General features: G+C 43.2%; 1 protein-coding gene across 6 annotated transcripts in view; it reads right to left on the bottom strand.

The window, feature by feature from the left end:
- The window catches only part of RAP1GAP2 (RAP1 GTPase activating protein 2), a 293,472-nt gene that overhangs the window by 87,507 nt on the left and 178,006 nt on the right, over positions 1–27,959 (bottom strand). The window lies entirely within an intron of this gene.

Below are 27,959 nucleotides of genomic sequence, written 5' to 3' on the forward strand. Positions count from 1 at the left end.
CAAAGTCCTCATTGACTTTGCTTATCAAAAGATGACCACGTGATCTTGGGACACAGCAGCGGTCATAAGTATGAGACAGTTGCCAAGTGTCTGAATTTGGATCACATGATCATGAGGAGGCTATAAAGGTTGTAACTCTGAAAAAATGGTCACAAGTCACTTTTTTTCAGTGGCTTTGTGACCTTGGCCACTAAACAAACTCTTGTACTACCTGTCTAACCCTGGTATTTTCCAGGTAGTTTCCCATCTGAATTCTAGCCAGACCTGACCCGGCTGAGCTTCCAACCCCAGACAAGGTAAGCCAGCTTGTAAAAACAGTGCTGTGCATCCCTCCCAAGAAAAACACGGTTACATAAGGGAAATGGCAGCAAGAAAAGCCAGCCATAAATCAGTTCTAAAGCAATTACAACATAAACATTACAAAATGCAATAAAAGGGAACAGAAGACAATGTAACTAGAAGGATTATATGTAATTACAGAAGGCAGCAATTTTTTAAAGGAGGAATTTCAGCCTTGAGTGCCAAAGGCTTTTTCTAAACAGAAAGATTAAACTGAGAAGGGAAGGCCATTGGCTATTAACCTGTTCTTATTATTATTTAAAGCGCTGGACAGGGGTGAAATCAAGCAGGTTCTGGCAGGTTCTGGAGAACCGGTGGTGGAAATTTTGAGTAGTTCGGAGAACCGGCAAATGCCACTTCTGGCTGGCCTCAGAGTAGGGTGGGAATGGAGATTTTGCAGTATCCTTCCCCTGCCACGCCCACCAAACCACACTCACCAAGCCACACCATGCCACACCCACAGAACCGGTAGTAAAAAAAATTGAATTTCACCACTGGTGCTGGAGAAGATTCCTGCGAGTCCCTTGGACTGCAAGGCTATCCAACCAGCCAGTCCGAGAGGAGATCAACTCTGACTGCTCTTTAGAAGGCCAGTTCCTGAAGAGGAAACTCAAAGACTTTGGCCACCTAATGAGAAGGAAGGACTCCCTGGAGAAGAGCCCAATGCTGGGAATGATTGAGGGCAAAAGAAGAAGAAAGGGACGGCAGAGAATGAGGTGGCTGGATGGAGTTACCGAAGCAGTAGGCATGAGCTTAAACAGACTCCAAAGGATGGTAGAGGATAGGAAGGCCTGGAGGAACATTGTCCATGGGGTCGCGATGAGCTGGGCACGACTTCGCAACTAACAACAACAACATTATTTAATGAATATCCCATGTTTCTACATATAAAGATAGTCCTCAACTTATAACTGCAATTGAGCCCAAAATTCTGTTGCTAAGTGAGAGAGTTCTTCAGTGAGTTTTGCCCCAATGTCTGACCTTTCTTGCCACAGGTGAACCACTGCAGTTGTTAAGTTTGTAACATGGTTGTTAAGTGAATCTGACTTTCCCATTGACTTCATTTTGTTGGGAGGTCACAAAAGAGGATCAGATGATCCCAAGACTCTGCAGCCGTCATGAATATGAACCAGTTGCTAAGCGTCCAAATTTTGACCACGGGAATGCTTCAACAGTCATAAGTGTGAAAAATGGTCGTAAGCCGCTTTTTTCAGTGCCACTGTAACTTTGAATGGTCACTAAACAAGTGGCTGTAAGTTGCGGACTACTGTACTATCGTTCAAGCAGTATTACAATGGTAGAATTAAAGGCAAAATCTAAAACACAGCAACAAAATCAGGGTAATCAAAACCAGGTGGATTTTGCCCTGTTTCTTAAATATGAGTGTGAAGACATGCAAAAAAAAACCCTGCCACAACAATGGCATGGCATTCATTGCATTACGTAAAATATATAAAAAAGTAATAAAGAAATAAAAGAAGACAAAAACCAAAGAAATCCAAAGGGCAGCACTGTGCCTTTTTCTGCTGTCGTGTTTTTCTATGTGCCTTTTGATCCTTTGTGCTTTTTTATGAATAATAGTTCTGTGTGCATTTTGTGACCCTTTGCAAGCTGTATGTATGTAACAAAATTTCATTTTTAATGTATGCTGATTAGTGTACATTCAAAGTGACAATAAAGTTATTCTGTTCTATTCTATTTTATATTCCATTCCATATATTCTATTCTATTCTATATTCCGTTCCATTCCATATTTTCTATTCTATTCTATTTGATTTGATTTGATTCTATATTCCATTCCATTCCATATTTTATATTCGATTCTATATTCCATTCCATATTTTCTATTCTACTCTATATTCCATTCCATTCCATATTTTCTATTCTATATTCCATTCCATATTTTCTACTCTATTTTATATTCCATTCCATTCCATATTTTCTATTCTATTCTATTTGATTTGATTTGATTCTATATTCCATTCCATTCCATATTTTCTATTCGATTCTATATTCCATTCCATATTTTCTATTTGATTCTATATTCCATGCCATATTTTCTATTCTATTCTGATTTGATTCGATTCTATATTCCATTCCATATTTTCTATTCTGTTCTATATTCCATTCCATATTTTCTATTTTTTTCTATTTGATTTCATTCGATTCTATATTCCATTCCATTCCATATTTTCTATTCTATTCTATATTCCATAACATATTTTCTATTCTATTCTATATTCCATAACATATTTTCTATTCTATATTCCATTCCATTATATATTTTCTATTCTATTTGATTTGATTCGATTTTATATTCTATTCCATATTTTCTATTCTATATTCCATTCCATTCCATACTTTCTATTCTATTCTATATTCCATTCCATATTTTCTATTCTATTCTATATTCCATTCCATTCCATATTTTCTATCGTATTCTATTCTTGAAATAGCAACTTCATTATCCTTCAGAGTTGAAATCTATGATCAAAATAGAAAAAGCAGAGACAGTTTGTCTCATCAACTGGATTCTTACCAAAATCTTCCCCCCACGCCCCAGTCCAGTTATAATGCTCTCATATTTGCATTTTATTTATTTGTACCCTGCCTTTACTACAACTCAAGGCAGCACACATGTCCAACGCCTTCCTCCTTCTAATTTCCCTATAACAACAATCCTGTGTGGTGGGTTGGGCTGAATGTGGGCCAAAATCCCCCAATTGGCTTTCATATCTAAGGCAGGGCTTGAACTCATGATCTCCCACTTTCTAGCCTGATGCTTTAACCACTAGGCCAAACTGGCTCTCACATCTTGCTTAAGGAAATAATTCTTTTGGCGTTCTGAAGCCAAATTGGAACTAGGTTTTTAAATGCATCATACAATGCAGAAGGCCAGATATATGCTACTGTGCTATTCATAGAAGAGCATTGGGGGCAAGTTGGAAATTTGCTAAGGTCTGTGGATTTCCAGACTTAATTCTGCCTTTTGACATATAAGACTCACTGGTCCATAAAAGCTCTTTTTACTGTTGTTAATATATCATTTGTTGCCATACTCCAAATTTCATTATACCACTCATTTCTTTCAATATCCCAATTTCATTCCCAATATTTAGCCATCACTAATCTAACTGCCATTATCAAATTTACAATCAATTCCTTTTTTGTTTCATTTATATCCCGTTTTTCCACCAGCAACAGTAATGCAATTCTCGGTGACATGTCTAAATTTACATTCAAAGGTGCTCTAATTTCTCTAAACACCATGTCCCACCTGTTTTTGTGCACTGTCACAAGCCCACCATACATGTTTATATGTTCCAACTTCTTTCTTACACCTCCAACAAATATTTGTATATTTACCATCTATTTGAATTTAATTTACATGGTATTAAGTACCACCTCCATATTACTTTATATCCATTTTCCTTAACTCTGACATATTCTTATACAGGGATGATCAAAGCAAATAATGTTAATGAAATATGGGGGGATTTTATAAAATCAGTGTTGGTGGAAGGCAAAGGGAATAAACCAGTGGTGGGTTCCGGATCCTGTTGCAACCAGTACGGTTGCAACGGGGCCCAGCATCCTCCACATGAACGCATGCACAGCGTGCATGCATCTTACTGTCCAGTGACACCTCCGTGAGCCTCTGTGATGCTCCAGCTGCTTGCCGGAGCGTCGCACAGGCGCTATATGCGCCGTGCCCAGAAGCACCAAAGAGTTTAAAGACAGGTAAGAAGCGCAGGTGGGCGGGTAAGCCCCCTGGAGCATCGTACTGGAATGGTACCCGGTCCTCGGGACAGGCTCTGGTACACCCGTACCGGGGCGTACCGCCAGCAACCCACCACTGGAATAAACCTGTTTTGGAGGGGATAAGGGCACAATTGGAATATATTGTATATATTTTAGTTGTTATAGAAGAAAAAATATAAAAGGGGGGGAAGTCTTTGGCGCGGTGGGGGTCTACTGTAATTTTTTTTCCTTTTTCTTTTTTTTTCTTTTTTTGTATTTACTATGTTTGTATTATTTGTATTTTTAAAAAATTTTAAAAATGTAAAAAAAAAAAAGCTCTCGTTACAGCTAGCATAATACTACCCAGGAAACACTGAATCCCTCGGTTTCACAATCTCCCCCGTTTTTTTTTTTTTAAAAAAACTTCAAACTTCTGCCTCGTTTAAAATGGACTTTGTGCATTTTTTAAAAAGTTCAGAGAAGGGCAAGTAAGATGATCAAAGGCCTGGAGACTAAAACCTATGAGGAACAGCTGCAGGATTTGGGTTTGGGAAGAGAAAAGAAGAATTAGGGGTGACATGATAGCAGTATTCCAGTATTTGAGGGGCTGCCAAAAAAAAAAGTGGGGGTCAAATTATTCTATAAAGCACCAGACGCAGTGGTGGGTTCCGGATCCCGTGGAAGCTGGTGCATTGCGACAGTGCCGGGCGTCCATCACGTGCATTTGCATTGCACATGCTTGCACACCACCACCCTGCGATGCTCCAGCTGCTTGGCGGAGCATCACGGAGGTGCCGTATGCCGCGTGTGCATGCACAAATGGCCTGGTTGGGTCAAATACAGGCAAGGAACGCGGGTGGGAAGGTTGGCCCTCCGAAGCACCATACCAGCAGGCACCGGTACATCCGTACCGAGGGCGTGTCGGCTGTAACCCACTACTGATCAGAAGGCAGGAGAAGAAACAATGGAAGGAAACTAATCAAGGAGAGGAGCAACCTGGAATTATGGAGAAACTTTCTAACAGTGAAAACAATTAACCAGTGAAACAGCTTGTCTCCAGAAGTGGTGGGTGCTTCATCACTGGAGGTTTTTAAGAAGAGAATAGACAGTCGCTTATCTGAAATAGTATAGGTTTTCCTGCTTGAGCAGGGGGCTGGACTAGAAGACCTCCAAGGTTCCTTCCAGTTCTATTCTATTCTATTCTATTCTATTCATTTAACCTCAAATAAATTGATCAACTTCTTTTTCTTTCTTTAATAATACCTTCTCAAGAAGACCTAACGATGAGACTCATCTTTTCCCTCACCTAAAAAAGAATGGTTTATCGAACCAAAAAGTCTAAGGACTTTCTCTGGCCTCATACTTTATTTTTAGGTCCACAGCTCGTGTGCTTGAAATTCAGAGCAAAGTTGTGCACTCCTGGGATACACTAAAATTAGGAAAAGACACAAGGAGGTGAGATAAAGCAAAGTGTAAAGCAAGATGCGTTAATGGGTGAAGTAGTCTTGAAAATGGCTATGTGTGTAAGGTGAAAGTGTTGGATTAAGAACAAGAAGCCCGTGATTCTGGTGTTATCCTCAGCCACAAGAATTCCCTGGAAGACTATGGACTTAGTCCCTTAGACCAGTGTGATATGTAGGTCAGTGGTGGGATTCAATTTTTTTTTACCTTGGGCGTGGCATGGTGGGTATGGTGTGACTTGGTGGGTATGGCAAGAGAAGGATACTGCAAAATCCCCTTTCCCTCCCCACTCCTGGGGGAAGGATACTGCAAAATCCCCATTCCCGCCTCACTCCTGGGAGAAGGATAGTACAAAATCCCCATTCCCTCCTCACTCCTGGGGGAAGGATACTGCAAAATCTCCATTCCCATCCCACTCCAGAAGAAGGATACTGCAAAATCCCCATTCCCTCCCCACTCCTGGGGGAAGGATACTGCAAAATCTCCATTCCTATCCCACTTCAGGAGAAGGATACTGCAAAATCCCCATTCCCTCCCCACCCCACTAACCTGCTTTCCAGATCTGTTCCCCTGTGCAGGGCAACAAAAGAAGACCCAGACGATCAGCTGGGACTCGGAGGCATCAAATATATGGGGCGGGGCCAGCCAGAGATGGTATTTTCCAGTTCTCTGAACTACTCAAAATTTCCACTACCGGTGCACCAGAACTGGTCAGAACCAGCTGAATACCACCTGTGATGTAGGTTTTCTTTGATTTATAACCACAATTGATACCAACAAAGGAGAATATTTGTAGCTCAAGATTGAAATGCAGGGTCCTTGATGCTCTCAGAGCTGGGTTACTTTGATTATTTGATAATTACCAAAATTATTTGGTAATCTTGGTTACTCCGGGATTAACATTAGATGAACAATCAAGAAGCAAACAGTACCTCCAATCAAGGAACTGCTATATTAGCTAAGAGTAAATAGCCCAACCAAAGAATTTCCAAGGGCACCCAAACACTGACAGTGCCCACCACTAGAATATAAACTGAGAGCAAACCCCACTTCATACTAGCACTGATGATATTACCTAGTTTTGGTAATGAAACATCTGCAAGAAAACAACCCAAGTTCAGACAGCACCAAGGATCACAACTGAGCCCAATTTCCATTGTCAAGCAAGACAGTTGTTAAGTGAGTTTTGTCCCCATGTTACGACCTTTCTTGTTAAGCGAATCTGGCTTTCCCTATTGACTTTTCTTTTCACAGGGTTGCAAAAGGGGTTCACATGATTCCCCCGCCCTCCAGGACACTACAACTATCTTAAATATGAGCCAGTTGCCAAGCCTCCGAATTTGGATCGTGTGACCATACAACTTTCCTAAGTGTGAAAGCTGGAAAAAGACACTTTTTTCAATGCCATTGTAACTTTGAATGGTCAGTAAACAAATGGTTGTAAATCAAGGAGTACCCATTATAGAGAAGAAGCTGGAGCAGAGTTCAAGTCCTCCTCAACCAAACAAAGCTCATTAGGTGTCGGGTGCAAATTGCCAGGAGCATTCATTCGGTTCAAAGCACAGAAGAGTTTACTGTTGTATCTATTCACAAGAATCAAGTCAATTAATGGTCAAAGTTAAATTGGCACTACATAAGGATCAATGAAATTCATGGGTAGCTGGACTTGACTCTCTTGTGGCAACACAATGACTCCAAACTGATGACACATTTAACCCCACCCTCTGGCTCTGCCTGCTCTTCTACTTTAGCAATAGCAATAGCAGTTAGACTTATATACCGCTTCATAGGGCTTTCAGCCCTCTCTAAGCGGTTTACAGAGTCAGCATATCGCCCCCACAGTCTGGGTCCTCATTTCACCCACCTCGGAAGGATGGAAGGCTGAGTCAACCTTGAGCCGGTGAGATTTGAACCGCTGAACTGCAGATAACAGTCAGCTGAAGTGGCCTGCAGTACTGCATCCTAACCACTGCGCCACCTCGGCTCTAGAGCAGAGTTCCCCCCCACCCCAAACTTTTCTGGGTTGGTGGAAGGGGAGGAGCGGCGGGCACCTTTACTTGCACATGCACACACATGGGGTCGCAAGCACAGGCATGATGCAAATGGGGCCACCCACAGTGCTCGCAGTGATGCTAGCATGAGTGGGAAGGGTGCGCGCACTCACACGCACTGGCCAGCCACTCACACGGCCCAGTGGCCCGCAGGCCACGGCACACAGGTTGGGGACCCCTGCTTTAGAGGACTTTGAGTCGGTCATTCTCCCTCACCCCAAAAACCACTGTGATGTAATGGTTACAATGCTGAACTCAGAAGTGGGGAAGATGGGGACACAGGTTGTAGTCCCCTCTTCAGCCACCGAAACTTGTGAACTCTGACTCTCTTAGCCAACCCACCAGTGGTGGGATTCAAAACTTTTTACTACCAGTTCTGTGGGCATGGCATGGCATGGTGGGCAGGGCTTGGTGGGCGGGGCCTGGTGGGCGGGGCATGGCTTAGTGGGTGGGGTGTAGCTTAGTGGGCGGGGCAGGGGAAAGATACTGCAAAATCCCGATTCCCTCCCCACCCCACTAACCTGCTTTCCAGCTCCGTTCTCCTGTTCAGGGCAACAAAAGAAGTTCAGCTGGGAGGCAGGGAGGCAGCGGGGGCGTAGCCAGCCTATTTGCCAGTTCTCTGAACTACTCAAAATTTACACTATTGGTTCTCCAGAACCTGTCAGAACTGGCTGAATACCACCTCTGCAACCCCCCACACCCCAGGTTTGTTGTCATGGCTTGCTTATGAAACAAACAACACTTTCTTAATCTGCTCAGTGAAAATTCTAAGTCTGTGATTATGGAATCACATGGATGAGGGCTGCCTAGCTAATTGACCCCCTCTTCCTTTAAAAAAAAAGGGCCCTAAAATGGGCAGGGTAGGCCTTTTAATCCAGTGAAAAGGTAGACTTGGACTATTAGACTAATTTGTGGCCAGCTTCCAACAGCCAACCCAAGCAAATGAGATTTACTGAACCACACTTTGAATTTTCCAGTCATTTGCAAGGTCATCTCCTGCAGTCTTCTAACAGCAGGCTAATTGGATTGCAATTTTATTTTTTCTCAGGGAGCTGCCTTCCTTGGAAAGAGAGAGCGAGGCAGAGGAAGAGGAAGCTACAAATAAAACACACAAGCTATCTATTTGACGTTTGGGAGACATGTTCAAATACAGGAACGCTCCTAGTAATCAAACATGACTTTCTTTGCAAGAACAAAAATAGAAGCCAGGTAGGAAACACAGCCAACGGGGCCATCTTCTCCACCCACTCGGACATCTGAGGATCACAGCTTTGTGTCCAAGGGTTCCAAGTAACACCCTTGCCTTGTCAAGAAAACTGCAATTTGACATTTTGTTTGTTCATCAAGATCCCCTCCATCTTCAGTTCCTTTAGTTCCAGCCACAGTCACTACATATATACACACGGATGCATATCTCTGATTCATTTAATCCAGGGGTGTCCAAACTTGGGAACTTTAAGGCTTGTGGACTTCAACTCCCAGAATTCCCCAGCCATGTTGTTGTTTTGAGTAGTTCTTTCTGACTTGCTGACGACTGGGATGAAAAAAATGTGTATTGGATTTACTTACAATTAAGACTTGAGATATGGAATGATGAATTTTATATTTGTTACTAATGTTATAATTTTAGGGATCTTTAGAGTTTTGCTCACACCTAGATTGGAAAAGAAACATTGCTTATTGGACTTGCCAAGGTGGTGCAGTGGTTAGGGTGCAGTACTGCAGGCCACTTCAGCTGACTGTTATCTGCAGTTCAGCGGTTCAAATCTCACCGGCTCAAGGTTGACTCAGCCTTCCATCCTTCCGAGGTGGGTGAAATGAGGACCCAGATTGTGGGGGCGATATGCTGACTCTGTAAACCGCTTAGAGAGGGCTGAAAGCCCTATGAAGCGGTATATAAGTCTAACTGCTATTGCTATTGCTATTGCCTATAGATAACAGCTGCGTTATGGGATGAAAGGGGGCACAGTGGCTCAGCGGTTAAAGATGCTGAGCTTGTCAGCTGGAAAGCTGACAGCCTGCCTTCGAGACCCGAGCATCGCATGACAGAGTAAGCTCCTGTTCTTGCCCCAGCTCCTGTCCACCTAGCTGTTCAAAAGGATGCAAATGCAAGCAGATAAATAGATACCACTTCAGTGGGAAGGTAACAGCATTCCACATGTTTCGGCATATAGTTATGCTGGCCACTGAAATGACAACGCTGGCTACTTCAGCTAAGAAACGGAGATGAGCACCACCCCTGGAGACAGACACAACTTTGCCGGAGAAACCTTTATCTTTATGTGATGAAGTATTTTATTTCTGTTAATCAAGAGGACCCGAAGAGATAGCGAAACTGTTTGCATTTGTAATGTGGGTGGGAAATTATTTCCTTATGTTTCTTTTCTATTTCTTTCTTTCTCCCTTTTCTTCCTTCTTTTTATTTTCTCTTCTTTCTCTTCTCTCTGTTTTTCTATTTGGTTTGTACTACATTTTTTTTTATTGTAGTTAAAACTTTTAATAAAAACATTAATTTAACAAAAGACCATAAAGGAATTTTAGACAGCGGTGGTAGCTTGAGGTTCATCTAATCCAACTATAATTTCCTATGGATTAAGGAGACAATGGAGCTCTGTTTTGTTTTTTTTTCATTTCATTTTTTTCCAGCATGAGTGGAGACGCCAAACAAAAATGCAATTATAATACCATCGTATATCTTAGTTTAAAAAGCTCCAGATTTACCACTACCTGTTTTAGATCTGAAAGAAGGTTTCAAGGACAGATTAACAAGGAACACAAGAGGCTGTTGTGAAAGTCGCTTGGAGAAGAAAGAGTGCAATTTACACTTGATCGTTTGTTCTCAATTTTGCATTTTTAAATGGAAACCTGTCAATCCTGTGTCCATAGGATCACAGGATTTTGCCCAAAAGAAAAATCAGCAGTTGGGTCATCGTGATGTAATCGCTAGCCCTTTTCCTACAAGCGTGTGATCTCACAATGAACAGAGAAGGGAGTGGATGATGGTCATGATGATGCAATGTTGCTTTTTGTCACCTTGTGACAGCACATGTGAATATTTTATTTCTATGTACCAGAGGTGGGTTTATTTATTTATTTATTTATTTATTTATTTATTTATTTATTTATTTATTTATTTATTTATTAGACTTATATACCGCTTCATAGGGCTTTCAGCCCACTCTAAGCGGTTTACAATTTTTTTTAGCAAATTGAGTCAGCAACTTGCCCTCACAATCTGGGTCCTCATTTCACCCACCTTGGAAGGATGGAAGGCTGAGTCGACCTTGAGCCGGTGAGATTTGAACCGCTGAACTGCAGATCACAGTCAGCTAAAGTGGCCTGCAGTACTGCACCCTAACCACTGCACCACCTTGGCTGCACCACCCTAACCACTGCACCACCTCGGGTTCCTACCGGTTTGGACCAGTTCAGCCAAATAGGTAGTAACCCAGCCTGCCACGTCCCCAAACCAGTTCTATCGCTGGCGCTGCCATCTTGATTTTTGATTCTGTGCACAAAAATGTTTGCACGCCAAACCATCACTAATGCCGGCAGCAACCCACCCCTGCTATGTACCCCACCTTTATTGGGTTTATAAACAATTCAAGGTGTTGAACATATTCAACTTCCTTCCTCCTCCTGTTTTCCTCACAACAAGCCTGTGAGGTAAATTGGGATGAGAGAAAGTGACTGGCCAAAAGTCATCTAGATGGCATTCATGGGACTAGAACTCACAATCTCCAGCTTTCTAGACTGGTGATTTAACCACTAGACCAAACCATCTCTTCAGCTAACATCAGAATTCAGCTAGTCCTTAACTTACGACCACAACCGAGCCCCAAATTTTTGTTGCTAAGAGAGACATGGGTTAAGCGAGTTTTTGCCCCATTTTACGACCTTTCTTGCCACAGTTGTTAAGTGAATCACTGGATTTGTTAAGTGAGTAACATATATTTATTACGTGAATCTGGCTTCCCCATTGACTTTGCTTGTCAGAAGGTCGCACCAGATGATCACATGATTCCAGGACGCTGCAACCGTCATATATATGAGTCAGTTGCCAAGTGTCTGAATTTTGATGACGTGACCATGGAGTTGCTGTAATGGTCATAAATGCGAAAAACGGCCATAAGTCATTTTTTTCCACGGCTGTTGTAACTTCGAACAATCACTAAATGAATCGTTGCACATTGAGGAGTACCTGTATCTCTTGGTGTCAACTGAAAATTGTACTTGTCTGAATCTGAACCTGGAACTTCCTGATCTCAGTCCAACACCTGGAATTCAGCACCGCCCCAAAGTCCATTTCCACAATCAAAAGACCAGCTGCAACAGACTTAAAGGTCAAGCTTGCCTGGAAATCTGCAGCCTGACCTTCTCACAGCGTTTAACTTCTTAAGTTTCAGTGGAAACAAAGGTGCAACTATAACTCTTATCGATAGCAGCAGTAGGTGACATTTCCAGGTTTCTGCTGCGAAAGAGAGTTTGCGACTTGCCAAAAACATATGCTGAACAAAAGATGAGTTCTCAGAATCGCCCGACGTCCTTAGAGTCACCTGTAAGGTAAAAAGGATTTCCTAAACCAGTTTATGTTCCAATAAGGGGGATATGGCCGCTCAGCAATTAAGACGTTTAGAAAGTCGTCGTCTGGAAAGCTGGCCGCCCAGGTTTAAGACCCAACACCGTGCAACTGGGTGAGTTCCCGTCCTCGCCTGAGCTCCTGTCAACCTAGCAGTTTGACAGCAGGCAAATGCAAGTAGATAAATAGGTATCGCTTCTGTGGGAAGGTAATGGTGCTCCGTGACATCACGCTGGCCACGTGACCATGGAAATGTCTTCCGTGCAGGCTCAATGGGCTTGAAACAGAGATGAGCACCGCCCCCTACAGTCAGCTAGGGAGTAAAATCCGTAGGAACTCCTTTACCGTTCCTTACGTTTCTCTTCCTTTATTCAACCAGCATTGACGTTAATGCTGACATTAACCAAAAAAAAAAGAGGCATGATTTATGAGATTAAAATGTTGGTTTCCCATACACACACACACACACACTTCCACACATTTATAACTTCCTGTGCTGTTTACACAGCAACAAAATATTTTCCCATATGTTCTTCAGAAACCATGAAACTATTTTTCACCCACTTGGAAAACAATCCCCACCCTGCTTGCATTTTCAAATTTGTATCAGTTTACAGCAGCCAACATTCATGTTAAGCGAGGGTTTTTCTCCTTCATTTTTTCCTTATCAACTGCTATCAAAAAGCAAAAACAAAACTCCTTCTTGGACTTTCTTTGAAAAAGAGGGTTTTGGGCACGAGTGTAGGAAGTTAGCCCCCAGCCCTCTCCTAGAAAAATGAAATATCCTGGGAAATATTTAAAAAGGCAGAATATTATCGTAGGAAATTAAAACCCAGCCTTCTCCTAGGAAAATGAAATATCCTGAGAAATATTGAAAAGGCAGAATATTATATTTTCCTGCATAAGAAATGGAGAAACACGTTTTTAGGTAGGAAACAGACTCACTCTTAAGAGTCCCCACCTTTATCAATGTGCCATTGAAGGGCCTAAGTCAGTCTATTCTATTTAACAGACACCCCCCCTCACCTTCAGCTCCAGGGGGATGGGATTAAGGCATGATAGTATTAGCCCTTTACCCAGCTCACCATAGGGTACCTGGGAAGAAGCAATGCTCAACCAAACTTGGACTCAAAACACAGCCTAGAAAGTTGCCCCTGCATGGCCCCATGGGAGTCTGACAACCAATCAGAATGCAAGATCAAGATCAAAGGCCAGAGAGGGCATAAAACCAGGGACTTTCAGCATCTCAGACCCTTTTTCTTCTTCACCCAACCTCTGGAAGCATGTGATTCATTTTTTCTGTTCAGGAGCTCAAGCCATGGGATCCTGTCCACCAATAAACCATCTTTCCAAGCAGCCTCCATGTTCCCAGTGTCTTTTTCCCCACTTGGAACTGAACCCAGAAGGACATTTCTTCCAACACAAGTCAATGAATACATTTCAATGACATTCTTGCAAGTGAAATATAGTATCTTTGCACTGATTGATTGATTGATTGACTGATTAATTTTACAAGGTTTTTCCGATCACAACGAACACTGAATAGCCTACACTTCCTCCTCAGTATTTTAGATGATAATAAAACCAAACAAAATGGCAATCAACAAATCAAAATAATAACAACACAATAGAAAAACCTGGGGGGGTGGTTGTAGTCCATTCACCTGCCCAATTAAAACTATTAATTTAAGTCAATAAAATTTGAACATTTTCATCAGTAAAGGGAGAAACACCTTCCTCAACCTCACTGGATGTCAGACCTTCGAGGTAGATAGGCCAGACTAAGAGTAAGACTAAGAAACCAAGACATGTAAACTAATAGTTCTTTTATCTATAAGGTTACTATAATAGGATTTTGCAGGTCTAAAAACATCTCCCTTCTCCCTCCTTTTATCTTTGTGGGGACTAGGGAGGGTGTTATCTGAAATGCTTACTCATATTACATTTCTGCCCTGGACTCAGTTTCCTTTTATCGAACTAGTGACTTGGTCGAGGCTCTTCCTCCTGTTCCTCAAGGTTACTTCTTTTGTCCATTACATTGCCAAGTTCTTTAATTGCTCTTTCTAGAATGGGTTCCCCAAGCTCCTCCCATCTTTGTCTCTCTTCTCTGCATTATTTATAGCTCCTGAGCATCCTTCTTGAATTGTGGTGACCAGAACTAGACACAACTTTCCAAGTGCAGGCTGGCTAGTGCAACATGCAACACAGCTACTAGTTCCTCTGACAGCTCTTCAGAATGATATGTTTAAACTGCCATGATTGCTAGATGAGATAAAGAGGTACTGCTATTGCTATTCTATCTTATGTGTCTCTTCCATTATGTCAGGGGTGTCAAGCTCAAGGCCCAGGGGCCAGATCTGGCCTGAGGGGTGCTTAGATCTCCACTCCTCTGCTCACAATAGAATTCCCTATGCCACCAGGCTTGAAATTTTGGGCTTGGACTGCGCCACCTGGGGTCCGATCTAAGCATAGTACACAAAGTTCTCTGCTTGATTGACTGATTAATTTTACAAGGTTTTTCCGATCACAACGAACACTGAATAGCCTACACTTCCTCCTCAGTATTTTAGATGATAATAAAACCAAACAAAATGGCAATCAACAAATCAAAATAATAACAACACAATAGAAAAACCTGTCAATGACTTCTTCAATTTTGCCTGTCAATGACTTCTTCAACTTCAACCACAATAATACATGGGTAAACAATAGATACAAACTCAAGGTAAAGCGCTTCAAACTCAATTGCAGAAAATATGACTTCAGCAACAGAGTGGTCAACGTCTGGAATGCTCTACCCGACTCCGTTGTTACATCCTCAAACCCTCACAGCTAAAATCTCAAACTGTCTACCATGGACCTCACCTTAATCTTAAGATGTCCGTAAAGGGGGCATGCATAAGCGTACCAGCGTGCTTACTGTCCCGGTCTTACTGCCCCCATTTATCCATATTTACTTCCTTTGTTCATGTTTATGTTCATACCTATACTTGTTATCTTGTACACGTTTGGCCAACAAACGAACGAACGAACAAATTAATTAATTAATAGATCTGGCCCACAGGGTTGCCCTGGAAACAGTGAAGGATTGGCCCGCAGTGCCAAGAGCCAAGGTGGCGCAGTGGTTAAATGCAGCACTGCAGGCTACTTCAGCTGACTGCAGTTCAGCAGTTCGGCTGTTCAAACCCCACCAGGCTCAAGGTTGACTCAGCCTTCCATCCTTCCGAGGTGGGTAAAATGAGGACCCAGATTGTTGTTGGGGGCAATATGCTGACTCTGTAAACCGCTTAGAGAGGGCTGAAAGCCCTATGAAGCTGTATGTAAGTCTAACTATTGCTATTGCTATTGCTATTGCTCTGCCAGCCAAAATGGAGCATGGGAGGCCACGTGCAGCCCTCTGGAGCTCCATTTTCGGCTGTGATGGCCTCCTGCAACTCTTTGCCAGCGAAAACGGAGCTGGGGGGGCTGCGAACACTCAGGCTACCATAGGTGCCCCAACATGATGTTGAGCTGGCCATGCCCACCCTGGCCACGCCCACCCAGCCCCCTGAGGTCAAACACAACCCTGATGCGGCCCTCAGTGAAATCGAGTTTGACACCCCTGCATTATGTGAAGACTCACTGGCCAGCTGTCCACTCTCCCTCAACTGAACTTTTAAGAACAAAAGAAGTTTCCCCTTAGTATTTTGATTTGGGAAGTCTAAGAAAATAGGAACCACAAAAAATAGGGAACTGGGCAGTGAAAGGCAAGTTATTTACACACACATCCCTGCACATACACACCCCTTCTTGGCTGCTGCATAATTTCATATGAACAAGAACAATAGGCGTAAGCATTTCATCCAAATTCTCAACTTCTTTGACAGAATTTTCTAAAACCCATTTTCTTTCCTCAGGTTGAATGAGAACTGAATGAAAATGCAGATTTGCTATAGACCAGGGGTCTCCAAATATTTGGCAACTTTAAGACTTGTGGACTTCAACTCCCAGAATTCCCCCGCTGGGGGAAGTCCACAAGTCTTGGTTGGCAAGTTTGGAGTCCCCCTGATTTATAGCAAATCTGCTCTGCATTTTCATCCAGTTCTCATATACAATTATGTACAGCAGAGGTCATACATCAGTTACGTCAGCTGGGGAATTCTAGGAATTGAAATCCACAAGCCTTAAAGTTGCCACGTTTAGAGACCTCTGCAGGGGTGGGCTGCTACAGGTTCGCCCAGGTTTGGGAGAACCCGTAACTAACCTTATGGCCAGTTTGGAGAACCTCCAAATCCCACCACTGGCTGGCCCCTCCCACCCTGCCCCTCCCCTCCCAGGAATCTTCATGTGGCTCAGGGAGGGGGAAAATGGGCCTCCCGGAAGTCAGGAAATGGGCCCATTTCTGGCCTCCAGAGGGCCTCCGGGGCCCGGGGGAGGACGTTTTCACCCTCCCAGAGGTTTGAGGAAAGACTCCGGAGCCTGGGAGGGCAAAAATGCCCCTCCCTCTGCCATGGTGCAGGAGACTGACTAGGGCTAGGCCACATCCACCATAGCCATGCCCACCCAGCAAGCGGACAGAGAACCCGTTGCTGAAATTTTTGAAGCCCACCCCTGGACTTCTGCTGTACATAGCTAATGTCACCAACTCCAACTACAGCCTTCACTAGGAGCTGCACTATATCTAAATGACAACAAAATATAAATTTGACACAAAGTTTACCAATGGGGGGAAAAATCTCTTTCAGGCATTTCCTAAAAAGGTGCAGGCAGAAGGAATGCCAGATCTTGAGTAAGGAGCATTGCCATGGAATGAAGATGCTACCAAATTGAGAAACAGGAAGAACAAGCTACAGCAGAAAGCATAGCTTGGAACAATGTCACACTGCTCTCCTGAATCACCATTTATTTTTCAAAACAGAATTGCATCAATATCTAAAATGAAGCATGACTTAGTTTTTGTTTTTTTTAAAGATCCTGGTGGAAAGCAGTCTTCACCCACAACAAAACCTTTATATGATGCGGGTTGGTGGTGTGCTATTATTTTTATTCATGGGAAGATGCAATCTACAGGGGGTGAGGGAAGCTGTGGCCCTTCACATATTGACTCCACATAAATCCTCCAGATCCTGAAGATGAAACTCACATACTTTGGCCACCTAATGAGAAGGAAGGACTCACTGGAGAAGAGCCTAATGCTGGGAAAGATGGAGGGCAAAAAAAGAAGGGGACGGCAGAGAATGAGGTGGCTGGCTGGAGTCACCGAAGCAGTTGGCATGAGCTTAAATGGACTCCAGAGGATGGTAGAGGACAGGAAGACCTGGAGGAATGTTGTCCATGGGATCACGATGGGTCAGACACGACTTCGCAACTAACAACAACAACAGAACAACAAAATCCTGTATTCCCTGATCACCAGCTAAGGCTGATGATAGTTGAAGTCTAGGCATAATTGAAGAGAGATAATGGAGAAGGAATGATCCCTGTCTCAGAAATGGCCAGATAAGTAGATCCAATCGATGCTTAGAAGTTCTACAGAGACATGCTTAGAAGTTCTACAGAGTCATTCAACACTGGTCTAGTGGTTAAAGCACTAGTCTACTGTAGAAACCAGGAGACTGTGAGTTCTAGTCCCCCTCCTCCCCTTATGCACGGAAGTGAGTGGGTGACCTTGGGCCAGTCACTTTCGCTCAGCCAATTCACTTCCCAGGGTTGTTATCGTGAAGGAGTATCAGGTATGTTTGCCACCTTGAGTTGTTTATAAAAATAATTAAAAGGCAGGATATAATTTTTTTTTAAAAAAGAATTCATCGGTCATATATCTAGGACAACCTCCAGAATAACGCCTGGCTTAGAAGAGGGCAAATTTTTCCTCTGTTTAACAGGGAAATCTTCACTACTTAGCAGAAAACCAACTGGTTTACAGTCGATCTTCAGGGCCAACGTACTGCCTCATATCTCCCTCCTCCCTTACTCACCAGAATGTTACTCAGGAGATCCATCATTCTCTGTATAAGTTGCTCCTTGCAGAAAGCTAAGAAAGAGCTACAGGCATTCAAAACCCCTTGTTGTCTTCTGGAGGGACTTCTCTGAATCCAGAGCTTGTTCTGGTCACCCATATAGTCAATGCTTTCAACTTGTCCTCCAACCAACTTTGGTTAATATTTTCCCTCAGGAACACATTGCAAGCTGACAGTTTTACAGGTGTAATGGGCGTGGCAAATCCAGCAGGGAGGGAACCCAGAACAGGTTGTGCAGGAAATATGGTTTTTAATATTTCAGGCAAAGAAGCAAAGAGTGGTGGTTCCTTTATTTATTTATTTATTTTGGCAGCCCTCCAGAGTTTGGGACGAGATCAAAGGCATCTCATTGTATAAGAGTCATGTTAATGCGGAAAGCAAACATTCTGGAGAAATGTGTGTGTACGTGTGTGTGTGTGTGTGTGTTTATGAGTGTGTGTGTCTGTGTCTGCAGGTTTGTGTTCAAGAAAGATGGAGGGAGGGAGCAAAAAGGGGGGGGAAGAAAAGAAAAAAAGAGCAATCATAATTTTAATGCAAGTGTCAGAAGCAAGAGGTTATTAATTAGCTGCCTTGTCACCTGTCTCCTATTTCAAGGAGCTGTTCCTGATTTAGAATTAAAATGAAGTGTTTTTTCCCCCCAAATGAATGAGGAATGCAATTTGTTCCTCCCCCTCACTCCACCCCAACCCTTTTTTTGTATCAGGAAATATGAAGCATTAGGGGGAAAGGCAGCTTGAATTTAACATGCCGTGAGTTTAAACGGTTTGAAATTTTATCTTGATTAGTCTCTGGTTTTCACTCTTAATGCCACATTTCAAGTGTGCCGATGTCGGCCCCCAAAATCAGAGGCACAATTTAACCATCGTGACAATGGAAGTTGTCGAATTACTTGAGCTATGCCTTTTATCTGAATGCTGTTCTAGAGACAGAAAGGCAGGATATAAAACACGACAGTTAAATACATTTAATGAAGTGTAATATATTCTAATAAAGCACCGTTCCTTGTTCTGCTATTGGCAATGTGTCAGTTGGTTGAAAGCTTACAAGGTGTTCCTTTTACTGGAACAGGTGGTAAACCTATTAAATTAGAATGGGGGGGAACTGAAGGATGATGTGCAATTTTATGCTTTGGGATGCTCAAGCAAGAATCTCAAAATAAATCTATTGATGACAATGTGGAAGTAAGTAGGTTTTATTTTATTTATTTTCATTCCGTCGCATTTTCTTTCAGATTAGTTTGTTCATTTCTTTTCCCGTTATAGGAGGAGACAGTAATGGGATGTCTGGCTCAGAAGGCCTGTAGACCTCACCTCATTTTAATAGCCAACTTGTGAAATCTTCCAAGGTACTATTATCATTATTGTTATTGTTGTTGTTGTTGACCCAGATGTTCAGGCTGAATTTGGCATTTTTGTCTACCTAACGAGTCCTTACTAAGGCTCTGGAATAGGCAAATCTGGATGTTTGATGGTGTTACAGATATCGTCGCAGGATGGAAGCAGTTCCAAGTAAAGCGGCCTTCTGCAATTGACTGATGGCGAATTTGTCAATGCCCATGGTGTTCAAATGGTGCTCCAGTTGTTTTGGGATTGCACCCAAGGCACTTACTACTATTGGCACTACCCTTGCTTGCCTTTGCCACAGTCGTTCTATTTCTATTTGTAGGTCTTTGATTGTTGTTGTTGTTGTTATTATTAATAATAATAATAATAATAATAATAATTAAGCAAATTTATATTGCTGCCCAGTTCATACGTAGGTGACCTTGGGAAGCTTACAATGTTTTTAATAATCACCCTATAATAGAAATCAAAAAATAAACCCCATGGCAGCAACAAAACACTCAAATCGGTCACTTGATTGGCTCCCTCTCCAATTGTGGCCCCCAGACCCACTGACACAAAACCACATTTTAAGAACTTTCAGAAATACAACAGGGTGGGAGCCAACTATACCTCGGGGGGAATGAGGTTCCATAAAGGAGCCGCCACCGAGAAGACCCTGCCTGCCTGCATGCCTGCCTGCCCGCCTCCCTCCCTCCCTCTCTCTCTCTCCCCCCTTTCTCTCTTTAATTTCAAAACCTCATGCCAAATCACATAAAGCATTTTATTTATTGAAACTAACTATACAACCGCCCATCTTAAAACCAGTTCTGGACAGCTCCCAATCAGAAGTAAAAACAGCATAAAAACCACAATAAGGCTATAAAGCTAAGCCCATTGGAAAAAAAAAAGGCACCAAGTCGTATAGTCTCCTATTTCATAGCTTGAGAGAAAGATTTGCAGACAAGACCAGCTGAACTTCAGAGAAGCAGAGTGTTGACTCCCACAGAAAAGCCACACCTCCTGGCTCCCATCATATGGGAATATTTAGGGGAAGGGAGTAGCAATAGCAATAGCTTTTAGGCCTACACAACCACCCCGTAGTGCTCCAGTTTATAGCAGAGGTGTCAAACTCAAGGCCTGAGGGCTGGATGCAGCCCGCAAGGGGCTGAGATCTGGTCCACGGGGTTGGCCTGGATTGGCCCGCGTTGCCTTTGCCAGTGAAAATGAAGTTCGGGGGTGGGGGGCATGAACGCCCTCCCCCAGCCTCCGTTTTCATTGGCAGAGGGCTGTCAAAACAAACTAAAAACAAAAAGAGAAATGTTTCCCCTTTTGCATTTGAGCATGCAAGAAGGGACAGGGAAAGAGAAAGGGAAAGAGGAAAGACAAAGAAACAGAAGGAAAGATGGGAAGAGAGCAAGGAAGGAAAAATAAGGAAAAAGGAAAGAAAGAAGGAGAATGAAGAGGGAAGGGAAAATATGACAAGGAAGGAGATTATAGTGAGAGCGAGGGAGGGTCTGAGGGAAGTCCTACCTTAGCACGTGGCCACCACAGGTGCCCCCGACACCAGTCCGGTGTCATGGCCTCCCGGCCACGCCCACCCACCCCCAGCCCTCCGAGGTCAAACACATCCCTGATGCAGGCCCTCAATGCAATTGAGTTTGACAGCTCTGGTTTATAGCGTTCTCTGAGCGGTTTACAGAGTCAGCATATTGCCCCCCCCAACTATCTGGGTCCTCATTTTAGTGATCTTAAAAGGATGGATGGGTGGGTGGGTGGGTCAACCTTGGGCCCCGTCAGGATTGAACTCCAGGCTGTGGGCAGTGTTTGCCTGCAATACTGCACTTTAACCACTGTGCCACTCTGTCTGACTTGGTAGGATGAGTGGGTGTCTGTAGGGAAAGGCAGAGCCATAGATAACCTGGGCCTGTGCCATATACGGCTTTAAAGGTGATGACCAGCGCCTTGAATTACACCTGGAAAGAAAAGGGCAGCCAGTGCAGCTTACGCAACAAATGTGTTCTATGGGCAAACCTAGGTGTACCAGTTAACATGGACCCAGCTGCAGTCTGGACCAGCAGAAGTTTCTAGGTGGACTTCAAGCACTCTGAACAGAAACCAATAACCTCTTTGGCTAAGACAAGATGTTTCAAAACCTCTTAAAGGTCAAAGCAATCTTTTCTTGCAACAGAAAACTAGAGGAAGTCCCAAGTTCCAAATTTTGTACATATTGCACGTAAGGGATAATCAGAGGATAATGATTTCCAGATTTTGGTATCTTTGCCCTGAAAAATTCTAGCCCGCTCCCTAAATGTTTACCTTACATAAATATAACATATTACTAATTGGTCCCATCAATTGAAAACTCACCATTTTTTAAAACCACGTGAGAGATCTTGTTGATTTCATCTTTAATGTCCTTCTTGGGCAAAGAACACAATGGCTTTTTTATGGTAAAGGTTCCCCTTGTACATATATGCTAGTCGTTCCCAGCTCTAGGGGGTGGTGCTCATCCCCATTTCAAAACCGAAAAACCAGGGCTGTCCAAAGACGTCTCTGTGGTCATGTGGCCAGCATGATTAAATGCCGAAGGCACACAAAACGCTGTTACCTTCCCACCAAAGATCGTTCCTGTTTTTCTATTTGCATTTTTACATGCTTTCAAACTGCTAGGTTGACAGAAGCTGGGACAAGTAGCGGGAGCTCACTCCATTACGTGGCGCTAGGGATTCGAACCGCCGAACTGCCGACCTTTCTGATCGACGAGTCAGTGTCTCAGCCACTGAGCCTCCGCGTTCCTTTGGCAGTAAAAAGTATACCTTCCACAACGAATCAAAACTCAATTCCCCATACTGAGATGCATTTAGCAGCCTATTCATCTATTTCCTCTAGAATTTATTTCAATTAGAAGGTTGAAAGCTAGGTGTAAATTGATGGTTTAATATCGATCATTTCTCTCAGTGGATTAAATTGCTTGAGCCAAACCAACTGATCTTTTAATTGAAAAGTTCAACACTTGCCCACTAACTTGGGGTGAATAATTGATTATAGGAGAGTAAAAATCTAGGGAACAATGTGTAAATTATGAAAAGAACATATGTTTCGCCACCAAAATACTTCATTACAAATGGTATTGTACCAATCAGAATCATTTCCGAGGGAGGGACAACAATATCATATTCAGTATTTGTCAATTAAACATGCCTTATAAGTTTGCAGTGGTTTAGTGGCTAAGATCACATAACTGCAAATATCATAAATATGAACCAGTTGCCAAGCATCCAAATTTTGATCACATGACTATGGGGATGCTGCGACAGTCATAAGTGTGAAAAATGGTCATGTCACTTTTTTCAGTGCCCTTGTAACGTTGAATGGTCACTAAACAAACTGCTGTAAGTCGAGGACTACCTGTAAAGTATAATTCTCTTTCCCAGTATGTTTAAAGCATCTTTTTATCTTATTATATTTAAATTAATGTAACTTTTCTATAGTCGAGTATTTATTTTATTATTATTTTACATCAGTGATTATATCAGTGATATGTCTACCCTGTTTCCCTGAAAGTAAGGCCTCCCTGGATAATAAGCGTGTGTGTCTGTGTGTGTTTTTTTTTTGTGTGTGTGTGTGTGTAGCAAGAAGGTTTGAATGGCTGTATTACTTGAGAATAAAAACTATTATTTCATTGAGTGAACGTACGAAACGTACGTACGTATGTATGTATGTATGTATATATACACACATATGTATGTGTGTGTATTTTCATAGATTTTCATGGGTGTAGGTACGTGGGTCTTGTTGTAATCTCAATCTTACACAGGAAATGTGTGTGTGTGTGTGTGTGTCTGTGCATATGCACACACATACATATATACTGTATACACACACACATATACATATATACATACATATACATATGCATATACATATACATATATGTTGTGGCTCAGCAGGAGCCATTGGAACTGCAAATAGACTCCGACGGCGAGGGGCCTTGTGAGTCGACTCTGGAAGAGGTGGAGGACCCTGGACAGGGTTCCGACTCCAAGCAGGGCGCAGAGAGGCTGGTTGGCCACCAGGAGGCGCCTGAGGCATGGAGCAGTGGTGAGAGCTGAAGGGAGTGTGCTCATGACGTCAGGCCTTGGAGTAGTGACGAGGAGACAAGGGAGGTGGTCCTGGATGCCAGGCAACACCAGGCAGATCGATGGAGAAAACAGCTATGCAGTTACAAAAGATAATTGGACTCAGCTGGTTGTAATTAGGCTCCTCTCAAGATTGCATTTAAGGAGGGACTTGGGGAGGAGTCTGATTTGCAGGATTCAACTTCATTCATACCGCTGGAGAAGCTGTTATCTGTCTATGTCGAAGTCTGAGTTGCTGCCAAGGCTCTTATCTGTTTGTTTATGCTTGGGCTTTCAGCCACCGAAGTTTATGTTTCCTGTTAAATAAAGTGCTATGAAATTCCAGTTAAGCTTGTCTCGGCATTTGTTACTGGACGGAGGAGGGGGTCAGAACACATATACATATACATATACATATACATATACATATACATATACATATACATATACATGTTGCATTTGTGGCAACATTAAAAATAATGGCTTCCTGTCTGGATGGTCTCTTGGGATGAGCCGATAGACAGAGAAAGGAAGCAGTATGCTTCCTCCCATATTTGGGCATACCAGGGGGTGATAAATAAATAGATAGATAGATAGATAGATAGATAGATAGATAGATAGATAGATAGATAGATAGATAGATAGATAGATAGATTAGATAGATTAGATAGATAGATAGATAGATAGATAGATAGATAGATAGATAGATAGATAGATAGATAGATATAGATAGATATGAACTGTTATTTCATTGAGTGAAATTATATATCACTCAATGAAATAACAGTTTTTATTCTCAAGTAATACACCCATTCAAACCCTCTTGCTTGCTGAAGTCCATCAAGTCCATATTACAGAAGAACATAGCAATAGCAATAGCAATAGCAGTTAGACTTATATACCGCTTCATAGGGCTTTCAGCCCTCTCTAAGCAGTTTACAGAGTCAGCATATCGCCCCTACAGTCTGGGTCCTCATTTCACCCATCTCGGAAGGATGGAAGGCTGAGTCAACCTTGAGCCGGTGAGATTAGAACCGCTGAACTGCAGATAACAGTCAGCTGAAGTGGCCTGCAGTACTGCACCCTAACCACTGTGCCACCTCGGCTCTTGATTGCATCATTACTATAAACAGGAGCAAAGAGAGGGAGGAAGGGAGGGAGGGAGGGAGGGAGGGAGGAAGGAAGGAGGAAAGGAGATTATAATGAGAGTGAGGGAGGACCTGCCTTAGTATTTGGCCACCACAGAAGCCTACAACATGTGATATCAAGCTGGCCATGCCTACCCTGGCCATGCACATGGCCCTCCCAAGCTCTGTTTTTGCTGACAGAGGAGACCGTTGCAACCAAAAATGGAGCTCGGGAGCCCATTTTTGCTGGCAGAGCACTTGGGCCACCCCAGGAGCCCCTGATACGAGTGACGTCGAGCTGGCCATGCCCCCCCATCCACACCCCATCTTTTCTAGGGGTAGGTTCCTGTATCGGTTGGTAGTGATTTGCAGCATGCACACGCCAGCTGCACGTTGCTCATGCATGCGCAGTTGACTATAAATTGTTCTGTGCATGCACAGAAACATGCCTGTAACGGCAGAAGAGACCTGGAACCGGTTCGGGGGCCTGGCCAGCCTGTGTCGCTGCTGCTTCTGTAACCCAGGCCAGATTACCAATACCGGTTTGCCCGAACTGGTGCGAACCACTAGAAACCCACCTCTGACCTTGCCCCCCACCCCAGGCCAAACACAACCTTGATGCGGCCCTCAATGAAATCGAGTTTGACACCCCTGATCTATGTGGTCGACATGATGGCACCTAATGAATGGAGCAATCAATCAGCCTGCTCAAAACCATATTATTATTTGGGTTTGTCCATCATTGGAAGCCCCAAAGGACCAGGTTGGGGGTTCATCCTGGGGGTAATCCATCTACATAGTCTTGATAGCACATAATCAATAAAATCACTGAGCCATGCAGACAAACATTTGCCTTGATCTTTCAAAACACCACAGGGCGCACATTTAAATAAATATTAATGAAAACCACTTGAGTGGGTAATATTCCTCTGGTGGGCATGGACTGTTCTCAAAATTTATGAGGAACAATAAAAAGCTAAAATGCAGTTCATTGAGGGGATTTGGCTCTGCCTTTGGAAGATCATTACAGTTTTGGTTTTCTGTCAGAAACCCAATTAAAAGAAAGTACATAAATTTCAGATAGCTGGGATTCTACCTTGGGATTAATTCAGGGAGCTGTTTGTGTTCTGTTTTCAAAGAGATCTCATAATAACATGCAGAGGCACTCATAACCCATTCAGCATCAACACATACAATTAAAATCTCATCAGGGTGTTTCTCAAAAAAAGAGGAGTGAAAAAAGACAGCAATTAGATTGAAGGAAGAAAAAAAAACCTCTTAGGAACTAAAAAGGAGCATCGTACTTGTGGACAGATAAGCCGCTCTCCGAACCGGTTGTTAAACCGGTAGGATCCCACCCCTGCCTAAGGTGGGACTAGAACTCACAGCCTCCTGATGATTGACCCAAAGTCATCCAGGTGGTTTTCATGCCTGAAGCAGGACTAAAACTCATTTTCTCCTGGTAATTGGCTCAAAGTCACCCAGCTGGCTTTCATGCCTAAAGTGGGACTAGAATTCACAGTCTCCTGATGATTGATCCAAAGTCATCCATCCAGTTTTGATGCCTGAGGCAGGACTAAAATTCACCCTCTCCCAGTTTCTACACTGGTGCCTTAACCACTGATTAGACCAAACTGGCCAAATAAGTATATTCAGGGTCTGTAATATGATAGTGAGAACAAACAACCAATGGAACAGAAGTTGCCTTCAGCAGTTGTGGGAGCTTCAACAATGGAAGCTTTCAAGAAGAGAATGGACTGCCATCTGTCAGAAATGGTGTAGGGTCTCCTCCTTGGATGGAGGGTTGGACTAGATAACCTATAAGGTCCCTTCCAACTCTGTTAATCTATATCCCTGGGAAGACAAGAGAGGGCACCTTTCTTGTGCCTTAAAACGGCTTCCACTGTACTGTCGTAAAATGGCTTCTACTGTATAGTGCCATGGCACAACAAAACCGCGCTCGTCAAAATCGCGGTGATAAAATTGCGGCGCTAAAGCCGCGACGTCATCACCGCGCGTCATCACCGCCGCGACTACAGTGCGGCAACAGACGGGCGCTTTAAAACGGCACCACAGCAGAAAGCAGATTTCAATTAAGGTAAGGGTTAGGATTAGGTTTAGGGGTTTGTTTTAGGGTTAGGTTTAGGGTTAGGTTTAGGGTTAGGTTTAGGGTTAGGTTTAGGGTTAGGTTTAGGTTTAGGGTTAGGTTCAGGCTTAGGGTTAGGTTTAGGGTTAGGTTTAGGGTTAGGTTTAGGGTACTGAGTGCTTGGGAATGCGCGGATTTGCCCTCCGCGATTATGTCATCGCGGTAGGGTCGCATTTTTCCTTACCGCTTAGAACGGCGCGAATTAGTCTTCGCGCTTATGTCTCCGCGGATAAGGGCTTCGCGGATTTCTGGTGGAACCGTATAGTGCAGTAGATGTTGCCACGGTAACAGCTTCATAGTACTCGACAAGGGGGCTCCCTCTGGTAAGAGGGAAAATCCAACATTAGAAATTACTTTGGTCTGGACATTTCCCACCTATAAATAAATACCCGGGCAACGCCGGGTTATCGGCTAGTATCTATTAAACAAATAATAATGCATTCATCTTTCTTGGTTTTTCCTCGAAGATGTTTCACTTCTGATCCAAGAAGCTTCTTCACTTTTGCCCTGAAGAAGTTTCTGGGATGAGAAGCAAAACATCTTCAAGGGGGGAAAAAAACCCAAGAAAGTCCAGTTGCCTTTCGGAGAAAGCACTTTTAGGGACAACCGGGATAACTGGATGATTGAGAATCTCTATAGACAGAATAAGGAAACTAAGCTAGAAGTTTGTGATGCTGGGAAAGGTGGGAGGAAAAAGAAGAAGAGAACAACCAGCAGCAAGATGGATGAACAATTATAGTGGGTGAAGGATGCAGCCTCGGGAGACGTGAAGGACAGATTGTCATGCACAAAAATCTATCTTCTCCTTAAGAGGCGACTGTGTCTTGATGGCAGGTAATCAAAAGGATAGAAACCAGGTCGCTGTGAGTGCTTTCTGCCTTAGGCACAAAACCAGAGGGGGGGGTGACCTTGGGCTTGTCCGAGAAGACAAGGGCAAACCACTTCCATTAAAGTTGTCAGCAAGGTAGCAGGGACCCCTCCCTGTCGTTGTCAGAAGTCATAACTACCTTGAGGGTCAAATAGAAATAAAGGCTTAGCTGGTGTAAGGAGATTGGGAGAGGGGGGGGTGTTGGGGT

Source organism: Thamnophis elegans, chromosome 4 (genome assembly GCF_009769535.1).
Source record: "Thamnophis elegans isolate rThaEle1 chromosome 4, rThaEle1.pri, whole genome shotgun sequence".
Taxonomy (NCBI): domain Eukaryota; kingdom Metazoa; phylum Chordata; class Lepidosauria; order Squamata; family Colubridae; genus Thamnophis; species Thamnophis elegans.